The sequence below is a fragment of the Eurosta solidaginis genome, chromosome 1, assembly GCF_040869045.1.
Source record: "Eurosta solidaginis isolate ZX-2024a chromosome 1, ASM4086904v1, whole genome shotgun sequence".
In the NCBI taxonomy this organism is placed as follows: Eukaryota; Metazoa; Arthropoda; class Insecta; order Diptera; family Tephritidae; genus Eurosta; species Eurosta solidaginis.
The window spans coordinates 324,640,850-324,653,176 of NC_090319.1; the positions used below are offsets into that span (position 1 = coordinate 324,640,850).

A 12,327-nucleotide genomic window follows, 5' to 3' on the forward strand; every position below is an offset into this window, starting at 1 on the left:
CTTTTATATTTTATACTACGAATATTCTTATGTTATTTAGCATTTGCGTGAATAAAGAAACTAATATTTCTCTATACATCCTATAGAATGTATACATAAAACCAGTGCGCGGTTGCATTTTATCAGAGTTGCCATAGTAAAATTTTATTATCAGTTATTTGCATGCAATATTTTACTTTTGGCAACTCTGTTCGATCGTCATCGTGTCGTGATCACTGTCGTTAAAAAACGAGCAATGATCGGCTGATGGTGTCCGCATACGCATTGCAAAGGAGTATTGTTAGAGTACTCCAACATGAAGAAAATGGAACACGTAATCCAACAATTTTTGCAGGGCATATAACAGGGTAGAGATTACCTTATATATAAATTGAGATAATATACATATAACTCCACCAAGGACAAAAAGAACAAGTAACGGGATTGAAAATACCCTTATTATATATTAATGTACAGTCATGTACACATAACCAAAATGAATATAAATTCATTAAAATATGACACCTGATACGACGAAAATACATTTACAAAAATAAGATTATGTAAATATTGGCAAAAAAGCATAATATAACAACTATAACAGGCGCATTACAGTGCCTTGTCTAACCTGGTTTCAACATAATTTTTGGATATGTGAGTACATGAGTAACCACAAATAAGGAATGCTATACACATTGAAATCATGGAGACATACACATGGATTATTCACATGGTGAAATTATAAGTGACGAAATTTACATAAATAAAACAAATCATTACATTTGGAACTAATTGGATCAATTAACAAATATGGTGGCATGACAAAGGAGCTACAAAATTTGACTAAAATTAAATCTATTTCAACAAAATTTTTGGATACATGAGTAATCACAAATAAGAAAAATCATGGAGACATACACATGGATTAAGCCCCATTACTGATACTTAGCATAGACTTGACTTGACTTGGCGTAAGCTTGGCAACTTAGCCACGACTATACTCCAATTGGCGCATACAATCTGGCATCATAATCAGCGGTGAAATTTATTTATAAATAACGGGCCGATTCTTAGCGTTACCGGTAAAATAGTATCCATAACATTATGTAACCGAAAATCGTTACCAGTTCTTTTATTCGCGATTCTGGCCAAAGTGGTAACGCTGTCATCACCGAAAAACTCACCAGTGTCTGTGGTGAAATTTAAAATAGAATACATACATATATGTGTGTAAACAAAGAATAAAAGCAGCAAAATGGAGATGAACAAGTAAGTAAATTCTGTGAATATTTTTGAAAGTTCTCCGTAAATTAATAAATGCATATAATTATAGGAAGTATGCACGCACTACACAAGCCCAGCTGCGATGGTATATCGCATTTTGCAAAGACCACCCCGAACTAATGCAGGTAAAAAACTGCCCCAAATCGCCGAACCAAATTCAAGATTTGTGGAAAGAGATTTCCACAAATTTGAATTCAATGGCCGGGCCAGCAAGGACTCCTGACGCTTGGCGAGAGGTAAAGAAATTTAAATAATTAATATATGTATACGTACTCCGCTAAATTGTGTTAAATAGTATTTATGAGAGTTCTAAATCTGTGCGAACTACTATTTGCGGAGTTCCGGAGTTTTTTCCGACTGATTTAATATTGCCTGCGGCATTTGTAGTATTTTTGTGGAAAGCGCCAAATTGAACAACAAACTATTATGCTCCTTGTTTTAAATAAACCATATGCATCAAGGCTTGTTTGTTGTTAAAATTTTGCACTGACCACAAAAGCAGTAGTTGGATCGTAGATACATATACCTATATATCAAACGTTGTATATTTTCAGAGTTTGCGAAACTGGCGGAAGCAGTTGCGTGCTCGGGCTCGTTAGCTCATTAGTGGGCGACGACGAACTGGTGGAGGAGTAAATCCTGTGGCTGAGCTGACGGATTTCGAGCAGCAAGCGTTGGAGACTTTTGGAGTTGCTGCTGTAGAGGGTCACTCAAACTCGAGGCTTAGATTTGACGTATGTAAATAAAGTGCTTTCAACATGTGTAATATTTCTATTATTGATGGATTGCATTGTCTCCCATGAAATGCATATGTACACATATACATCGGTACATTGTTATTTATTTTGAGAAGGTACATGATGTAAGCAAATACGTATGCATAGCAGGGGCAACGCATGCCTACCAATTTGTAATAGGTATATAGAAATATTGCATTGGTATAGATAGTAGTATTATTACCAAAAATATTTATGAAATAAATTTTATTTTTTTCTACAGAACGAGAGTAATGCCGAAAACAATTCGCCAGCACCGGAGGGGGGACCGAGCTGTACTGATCTCGACGAGTTGATTGGTGATGAAGATGCGGCAGAAATTTCAAACTTTTGCATAGTGATGTGTGAGTCACCTAGCCATGCTCCCCTAAGTCCTGCTCCTACAAATCCTGTGCCCAGTAGCTGTACCTTATTTCCTGTCACTCCCAATCCTGTGCGCACCAGCAGTGTTTTCAAAAGTCGCGCCTCCTAATTCCCTACTACTCCCAATGATATGCCCACCAACCGTGCCTCCTCATCTCCTGCCACTACCAATCCAGTGCCCAACAGCGAAGCTTCCTTAGAGTCGGGAACTTCTAATCTTGCTTCCTCCAGCCGTGCTGCCTCGGGCAATGCTACTCCCTACTCTGCTTTTCCCAGACAAGTTTCGCAGCCGAGAGAACGCAAATGGAAGAGAGATGTACGGGATGAGATTTTGAACACTGTGCAACAGGACATGAGAGAGAGAGACGAGAAGAGCAGGCACGACTAGCGCAATCCCTAGGGAATGGGCTAACATCGTTGGCTGGGGCTATCCAAGAGCTGATTGCAATGCAACGCCGGGATTAATTTACACAAACGTGCTTAAGTATTCATACAAGAACCTTTTTGCAGTTTTAACCTAGTTTTGTTTAATGAATTTTTTTCGCTATTTTTTTTATAAAACATGTACAAATATGTATTAAAATTAATATATACCAAAGTTCAAATTTTTATCCGAAATTCGCGAAATTTGGAATTAAAAATTTCGTGTCTTCAGAAAAAATTTGAAAAATTTCTACCAAAACGTTTTAAAATTTGTCTGAGTATTCAGTTTTGTAGGTCATTGAAATTTAGTAGAAAGAAGTTTTAATCTTTATCCTCTAAAACAATTTCGAGATTTTTTAGTATTTTTTTCTCAGATGAGTGGAACTGCTCAACTCATCTGAAAAAAGATACTAAAAAATCACGAAATTATTTTAAAGGATAAAGATTAAAACATCTTTGTACTACATTTCAATGACCTACAAAACTGCATACTCTGACAAATTTTAAAACGTTTTGGTGGAAATTTTTCCAATTTTTTCTGAAGACACGAATTTTTTAATTCCAAATTTCGTGAATTGCGGATAAAATTTTAAACTTTAGTATATATTAATTTTAATACATATTTGTACATGTTTTATAAAAAAATAGCGAAAGAAAATTCATTAAACAAAACTAGGTTAAAACTGCAAAAAGGTTCTTGTGTGAATACCTTTGTTTTTTTCAAAATATAGTACAAATATGAATTATTTTTTATTTTATTTCCATGAATTTAGTTTAGCTTTTAATAAGCAATATGGAATGTGATGAAATTTAAGTAATACCAATGTTAAAATATGAAATATTTTTTATTTTCTTTTCGCATATTAGTTTTAAGTAACCAAAACTGAATGTGATGATTTACATATAATTAGATAACTGTTTCCTTGTATGCCTTGAAATTCTTGTTTATTACAAACTTTTTATTCGAGCTCTAGGCCACACAAATATTGGTATAAAAATTCAAAGAATGGCTTTGATGTTATACAATATTTATTCCATTTATTCTCGACCAGAATAAATTGAATAAATATTGTATAACATCAAAGCCATTCTTTGAATTTTTATACCAATATTTGTATAGCCTAGAGCTCGAATAGAAAGTTTTTAATAAACATTATTAGATAACTTAAACAAAAATATGAATTTTTTATTATTATTTATTTTAGCTTATTTTAGTTTCTAAGCAAGCATTTCGGAAGATAACAATGGCAATTTTTGGCAAATTTCATCAATGAAATTTTTTCATGTTTTATTTTTGATATCTAATTTAAGAAAAAAATGCATGAATTGTGCAACTGAAACTATACATTTCATCTCAAAAACGTTTTTGAAAAAATTCTAGGAAATTTCGTGAAAATTTTGAATTTTTTATTCAGAGTTCTCTTTTGAGCAAGCATTTTTATAGTCAAATCAGTTTTGTTATAACAAGGTACAAGTTATAAATCTTTTAAAATTTGCATTGACTTTTGAAAGTTTTTTGAGCCTATAATTTGTTTTTGTTGTAGGCTCAAAAAACTTTCAAAAATCAATGCAAATTTTAAGAGATTTATGACTTGTACCTTGTTATACCAAAACTGATTTGACTATAAAACTGCTTGCTCAAAAGAGAACCCTGAAGAAAAAATTAAAATATTCACGAAATTTCCTAGAATTTTTTCAAAAACGATGAAATGTATAGTTTCAGTTACACAATTCATGCATTTTTTTCTTAAATTAGATATAAAAATAAAACAAGACAAAATTTCATTGATGAAATTCGCCAAACATTTCCACTGCTACTTTCGTATTCGCAGCTGTGTTACATAGTAGTAAACATAAATAATTATAACAAATTAATAAATAATAAATAGTTGAGTGAACTTAAATTTTTGTCTATATTTTTTATTAATCTATTTTATTTATAGGAAAACAAATGTACGCCTACGAACATAAAAGGACTTTCATTCAGGAAATTTTCTAAAAATTGTCAGCGAAAGAATGGAAAAAATGGAAAATTCGAGAAAATTTTACCGAAATTTTTATTTATAGTTCTTTGAACCTCCTGAGTTTGTAGTTTTTAAGCCCAATAAATTTAAGAAACACCATTCAGAAGAAAAATTCTGAAAAATCAATGCGAATTTTGAGAAACCTAAAACCTCTTTTTTGTCAATCCTATAATTTTGTGGGCTATAGAACTGCGAACTCAGAAAATTCAAAGTACTCCAAATAAAAAGTTCCGTGACTATTTATAGCTAATTTCAGGAATGAAGTTCTTTTTATTTAAGATAATCTGAGAAAAAGCTTTTATAAAACCTTTTTGTGAGTTTTGTCAATCCTGAAACCGTTTTCGAAAAAAATACTAAATTCGAGAAATATTTACGAAAATTTCGACTGCAGTTTTGTTGCCCCAAGTACACGTTATAGCTCTCAAAAATTTTATAATAATTGCAACTGCCATTTTTTTTCAAATTTTCGAGAGTTATAACGTGTACTTGTGACAACAAAACTGCATTCGAAATTTTCGTAAATATTTCTCGAATTTAGTATTTTTTTCGAAAACGGTTTCAGGATTGACAAAACTCACAAAAAGTTTTTTCTTCAATTAAATTTTATTAAAAAAAAATGCCACTGCTATTTTCGTGTTCGTTGCTGAATGTAAACAGAAAATATGACTTCATTATAATTTTTTTTAAATATTTAAAAAAAATACACATGGACAATAGTCATCGTCACTAAAATTTTTTACTAAGTTTGACTGGCCCTAAATTATTTTCGCTAAATTAAAAAAAAAATTTATCAAACATCCACAATCCAGATAAAAGCTTAAAACTTTTTAGGAAATTCGGGAAAATTCGCGAATTTTTATGCAAATTTTCAACTCTTCAGTAGGAATGTTTAGAATTTTTCTCAGTATGAAGTTTTGTAGACTATTGAATTTTAGGATAATAATGTGTTAATATCAATACTCTAAAATAACCCTTTGATAATTATTTTTATTATTTCAGACCGTATTTCCATAAAAATTAATTTTTTTATATTAAAGAAACGTCCAAACACTATAAAAAAGTTCTCAAAAATCAGGAATTCCTTCTACCGCATTAAGATTAAGACATTATAATCCTAAAATTTAATAGGCTACAAAACTTCATACTGAGAAAAATTCTAAACATTCCTACTGAAGAGTTGAAAATTTGCATAAAAATTCGCGAATTTTCCCGAATTTCCTAAAAAGTTTTAAGTTTTCATCTGGATTGTGGGTGCTATGATATTTTTTTTTAATTTAGCGAAAATAATTTAGGTCCAGCCAAACTTAGTAAAAAATTTGAGTGACGATGACTTTTGTCCAGGAGAGTATATAATTTTATGAAAATATAAACATTAATAAATAGTTCAAAATAAACAGCTCTTAAATTAGGAAATCGCTATGAAGTATTAGGATAAATAGTTTATCAATTGCTGCCGAACCCTTTCGCCCTCCCGGTGAAGACTACTGTTGGTCGCATTTGCTGAACCAATACTTTCTTCGCCAACTTCATAATTTTCAAATTCCACTTCATCACACGGCCAACGTTTCCTCATAATATTATGTAAAATAAAACAGGCGTTTACAATTTTCGTAACCGTTTCAGGGCTATAATGAAGAGTGTGATGTTGCGCCAAGCATCGAAATCGTGATTTAACACAACCGAATCCTCTCTCAATTACATTTCGTGCAGTGCACTTTGTAAAACTTTTCCTCCCGAGGAGTTGCTGGTTCAGCTAAGGGTGTAATCAGCCACGGTTCTAGTGGATATCCCTGACCACCTATAAGCAAACTTCCTCTCTGGTCGCTCATAAATGCACGCACATTTGAAGTTGTCCATATACCTGAATCATGGCATGACCCAGGAAAAGTAGCATCAACTGACAAAAACCTCAAATTTTCGTCGCAAACAGCTTCAACATTAACGCTGTAGTATCCTTTCCGGTTCATGTACAGACTACAAGGTCTTGACGGATCATTTTTTTGTGGACAAATGAGCGCCACATGCGTGCAATCGATTGCACCAATAACACCTTTCAATCCGAACTTTGTGTAGAACCTAGACAAGTAAAAACAAATAATATGAGTGCATGCTGTATGTTAAGATGCACGTTCACCCTTACCTTGCTTTTATAGCCAATTGCTCCTCATTTGTGGTCGGAAAACTTACTTCGGACGATTTTTCTCTGACAATCAAGTTCGCTAAGTACTTGATTGCTCGTGAAGCAGATGGCTGACTGAGTGCAGCATACATACTGTTAGCAACACATTTTTGGTAGGAACCATGCGCCAAAAAAGTGAGGCAACAAAAAAATCGCACGCCAAATGGAAGCGAAGTGGCTTGGTCATCCTTTGGCATCAAATCTTTTATGACCAACTTACACGCTTCCTTGGGCAAACGAAAATGATGCTTGAATGTACCAGAGGGAAGGTTCATGGGATCACTATTGTCCCGAAGGCTCCTCAAATTGTGCCTTCTCTCCAAAATTTCATCCTCTTCGTCTTCAATGAGTAGCAATAATAATAAACTCGACATTTTGTTATAAATATATATATTTTATTGTTGACGTTCAATTTTCACAATTCTGTTTTGCGCTTTCAACAGCTGTTTGGTGTGGTTACATCTATGTTACCATCTATTTTGGTGGGTAACAATTATCCGGCTACTTTCGTGGGCAGAATACCAAAAGGGTACAAAAGTTGCCACATGAAGAAAGTTGCCATGGTGAAGAAAGTTGTTACCACATTAGAATCAGGCTGTAAATGTCAATTTGTATGACAAAATGTCAAAATGAAATGGAAACAAACAAATGGCATCTCAAAATGTAAACGTCACTTAGAACTTACATAGAAAATCAAAAATCAACAGACTTCTAAGTCAAGTTAAGTGTTGCTAAGTTTTGAGTAATCAGTAACATGCAATGTTCATTTAACAGAACTGTAAGTGACAGTTCTCAAGCCAAGTCAAGTCTATGCTAAGTATCAGTAATGGGCCCTTTATTCACATGATGAAATTATAAGTGACGTTTATCTTTGTAATACTTTGTTTACAATCTATATATGGGGTATTCCCATTTCGACCAATTTTGAACCCGACCCCTTTAGAATTGGCTGAAAGTTTTTCTTCTTTTTCTAGCTTACGAAAGACGTTTTTCAGAATTTTTTCAAATTTTTTCATCCAACTCAAAAAAAGTTATGAATTAAAAAAAAACACCGTTTTTGTTTTACAAATGCTATAACTTTTTCAAAAATTGACCGTTTGGGATCTTTTTTTTTTAATTTGTTTTTAAATGTACTTTTCGGAAAAAATACAAAAAAATTTTTAAAGTTTTTTTTTTAATTTTTCAGTTTTTCGAAATTTTTCGAATTTCGCCATTTTTTTTTCATAAAAAACTTCAATCAATTCTGCAATCATCCCCACTAATCCCGGAGTGGGCCGATTTTTTTTATTAATATGTGGACCGTGCCTATTGGACGATTTGCAGCCAGGGGATAAATTCGGCTGTATTCGAACGGAGCCTTCCCGATACAGGGCCACCTCGGGAAGTATTTATGGGCCGCCTTGACGGGCAGGTGGTCGTACGACCAAGATGAACGACTCATTACCTGATTGTAATAAGGACGATGTAAAGAAGAGGACTGAGTCGCAATCCAAGGACGACAAATACGAATTAAGCGATGCGTCGGACTCGGGGAGCGAGAGTAGTGCTGATTCAATGAACTTCGTGTTGGAGAAGCACACAAATGAAAACGGAGTAGAAGAGTGAAGAAGGGTAAGGAGCAGAGGAAGTAAAAGAGCTCTCTCGCAGTACCGTGCAGCATTAAGAATTGTACAACGCTTGGGAGCAGTGGTCGACCCAACAGAAGTAGAGATCAAGCGCTTGGAATGGGGCCATGAAGCGGTAGAAGTATGTCGAAGGCAGTTCAAAAGGTTTGCTGCGAGAAACCCTCGGTTCTGCAGCCGGTACGAGGAGGAAGAAGCGTCGAATGGCAGAACGAAGAGGCAGCGTTCGGCGGAAGGCGACAAGCCTGCTTTCAAGAAGCAGAAAGGACCCAGTCCTAGAACCTCGAGGCAGTGCAGTCGCAAAGACAAGACAAGTAGGCCCAAAGCTGTAAGACAGATGGGCTCATATAGCGAGGTAGCAACTACCTCGAAAGCTGCGAGTCAGAGAGAAGTTCCAACTACGGAAGTAGGAGATAAGCCAAAGGGAGATAACGCTAAGACTCCGGCTTTCTCGGAGGCGCTAAAGGGAGTTAACGCTAAGACTCCAGCTTTCTCGGAGGTGCCAAAGGAAGATAACACTAAGACTGACTGTGGCGCTGGTTGATCGTAGCAGTCCTTTCGGACAAATGACTACTGAAAGGTGGAAATCTGTGGAAAAGGAGCTTATTAGCTTAATGCTTAAGATGATGCGGGAACAACCAAGTAAGCCCCTTCCAACCTTTGATTCGGGGGGATGGCATAATGGTGTGAAGATGATAGCGTGCGACAACATCGTGAGCTTGCGGTGGTTAGAGGAAGTGGTTTCAAACCTCCAAAGGCAAGGCAGGAACGCGCGGTTTGAGGTGGTGGATAAAGCGCAAATCCCCACGGTACCAAAAATCAGAATCCGATCATACCGACACAGGATTGGAAGGCCTGTATCTCGGCCTACCGAGGATGGCCAGTTCTACATCTTCTAAATAAACAAGCAGGCGGAGGATATTTTGTACACGTAGCTTGGAAAAATGTCCTTTGGCACTGGCAAAATTTACATGCGACTCAGGAAAAGAAGTCCCGAGGATAAAAACCCTAACACGCTAGAGGTGGGCGAAGTCGAAAAGGACCTCAAAAGTCTAAGGGAAAAAAAGACAGGTGGATGTCCCCGACGTCACCACGAACGTGCTAGAAGAGGACCAACCGCTAAATGGTGCTGTAACTCGCACAGAGGAACACCCGGCACAACAGTTACGTGAGGCTGAATTGGTCTCGAATACTCTAAACCAAAAGGGCAAGGGGAGGACGACGACGTCAAGACAAAGGTGCTGGAGGGGGAAAAACAGCCCAATGGTGCTGCGAGACCTACAGATAAACCTCCAACACAGTAAAGTGACGTCGAGCGAACTCCTCCTAACCCTTGAGGAGGGTTCGTTTGACGTGGCGCTAATCCAGGAGCCGTGGCTCTCATCGGGAGGAAAGGTTTCTGGCCTTAGCGCGCGCGGGTTTGGCGTTTACTACGCGGAAACGGAAGGCCGGGTGCGAGCTGTAGTAATGGTAAGGAAACAGCTGCATTCATATATGCTGCCTAATTACATCACTGAGGATCTCGTAGCGGTGGCCGTTGAGCAAAAGAATAAGCAGGCATTTATCCTGATGTCCTGCTACATGTCCCAAGCTGCGGAGGCTCCACCGATGGAGTGCAAAAGGCTAGTACAGGAGGAAGGGCGCAAAGGGCGGTTGGTCATAGGCGCAGATGCAAATGCGCACCACAATGCGTGGGGAAAAGCAGATACGAACGAGAGAGGCGAATCTCTGTTCTGTTACATCCTGCAAACCAATTTGCAGATAGCCAACAGGGGAAATGTCCCTACATACATTGGTCCAACATCCAGCAATGTTCTGGATATTACATTGAGCTCCGAGCGTGATATATCTAGGTATGATTGGATGGTTCTTGATAGACCATCCTTCTCCGACCATACGTATATCAGCTTCAACATCCCCCTAAAGAGGGTAGAGAAGGGAGGAACCTTTAGAAACCCTAGGTCAACGAACTGGACTAAATTCCAGAAACATGTAGAAACAAAACTGGGACAACCCAAAGAGGTTGCTAATGTAGAGGAACTGGAGAAGTCGAATGAATTCCTAACAAGGACGCTTATGACTGCGTATAACAAAGCTTGCCCTTTAAGAAGATTCAGAGGAAAAGCAAAGCCGCCATGGTGGAGCAATGAGCTGAGTCTTTTAAGAAGACAGGTAAAAGAAATGTTTAAGCTCGCAAAGACCCCGGAAAGCGAAGCGTGTCGGGACGAGTACAGGTATCTACTGAGGATCTAGAAGCGTGAAATTACCAGGGCGAAGAGAAACTCATGGAAAAGTTTCTGTTCGGGCATAGAGTGCTCCAGCGAAACAGCACGGTTGAAAAAAGTCCTAGCAAAGGGAAACATAGTCCAGGGACTAATAAAGAAAGAGAACGGGGAATGGTCATGTAATAGTGAGGAATCCCTTAAGGTGCTTCTCGATACGAATTTCCCATCGGGAGAAGGTTTAGAAGAGCCAGCAGACATCACTCACACTTCGACCACGGAGCTAGTAGTGCCGGGCTTGGTGACCGATACCAAGATCGAGTGGGCAGTGAAGACGTTTTCTAAGTTTAAATCGCCGGGCCCAGATGGTATATTCCCGGCCATGCTACAAATCTCAAGTAGGGCGGTCGTGGAATGGCTTAAAATAATATTCGATGGGTGCATATACTGAATCATATACCGCACTCTTGGAGAACTGCTCGTGTAGCTTTTCTATCATAGGCGGGGAAGATCGGTCACGTGTATCCCAAAGTATATAGACCCATTAGCTTAACATCATTTCTGCTCAAAACCTTTGAGAGGCTGATAGATGTATACATAAAGTCCAACGTGGATGAAAAGCTGCTCTCCACAACACAGCATGCGTACACCAAAGGCAAGTCGGTAGACACCACATTGCATAGTTACCACCCTAGAGAAATCCCTGGAATATAAGGAGTATGCTCTAGGAGTCTTCTTGGACATTGCCGGGGCTTTCAATAATGTTGCAACATGGGCGATTATGGATGGTCTTAATTACATTAAAGTACATCCTGCCTTAATCAGATGGATCGGCTGCATGCTAAATTGCAGAAAGATTACATCACAATGGGGATTGTACGAGGCCACGAAATCAGTGGACAGGGGCACGCCGCAGGGAAGGGTGCTATCACCTCTGCTGTGGACGCTGGTCATCAACCAACTTCTCAGGCGATTTGATGAGGGACCCGTAAAACTTACGGCTTACGCGGATGACGTTGCAATTGTCATAAGTGGAAAGTGCCTTCCAACGATGAGCTCTTTGATGGATCGGGCGCTTCGGGATATTCATACCTGGGCATCAAATGTCGGGTTGAAAGTCAACGCGGATTAGATGGATATGGTCTTGTTTACAAAGAGGTACAAGGTCCCAAATTGGATCAGGCCTAAGTTAGGAGGGGTGTACATGGGGCTTATCGCCCTCTCTTTCCCATTGGGTTTTTACACCGATTGTAAGCCCTATTTTACACTATGGAGTTCTTGTTTGGTGGAAAGCCACACAAAAAACAACATACCTCAAAAAATTAAAGGGGGTATGCAGACTATCGATGCTTAGCATTACGAGAGCCCTGAAAACAACCCCGACGACTGCACTGTGTGCCATTCTGCACATTCCACCTGTAGACCTTCAGGCTTGGTGCTTCGGGTCAGCTTGAG

General features: G+C 37.8%; 1 protein-coding gene and 1 long non-coding RNA gene across 2 annotated transcripts in view; both read left to right on the forward strand.

Annotated features, from left to right (window-relative positions):
- Positions 1-12,327, forward strand: part of LOC137237799 (uncharacterized) — an 88,766-nt gene that overhangs the window by 44 nt on the left and 76,395 nt on the right. The window lies entirely within an intron of this gene.
- On the forward strand, positions 2-3,417 carry LOC137237802 (uncharacterized). Its single transcript, XR_010949038.1, has 4 exons — positions 2-1,248; positions 1,313-1,499; positions 1,818-1,997; positions 2,263-3,417. It is a non-coding gene; the product is annotated as an uncharacterized lncRNA (long non-coding RNA).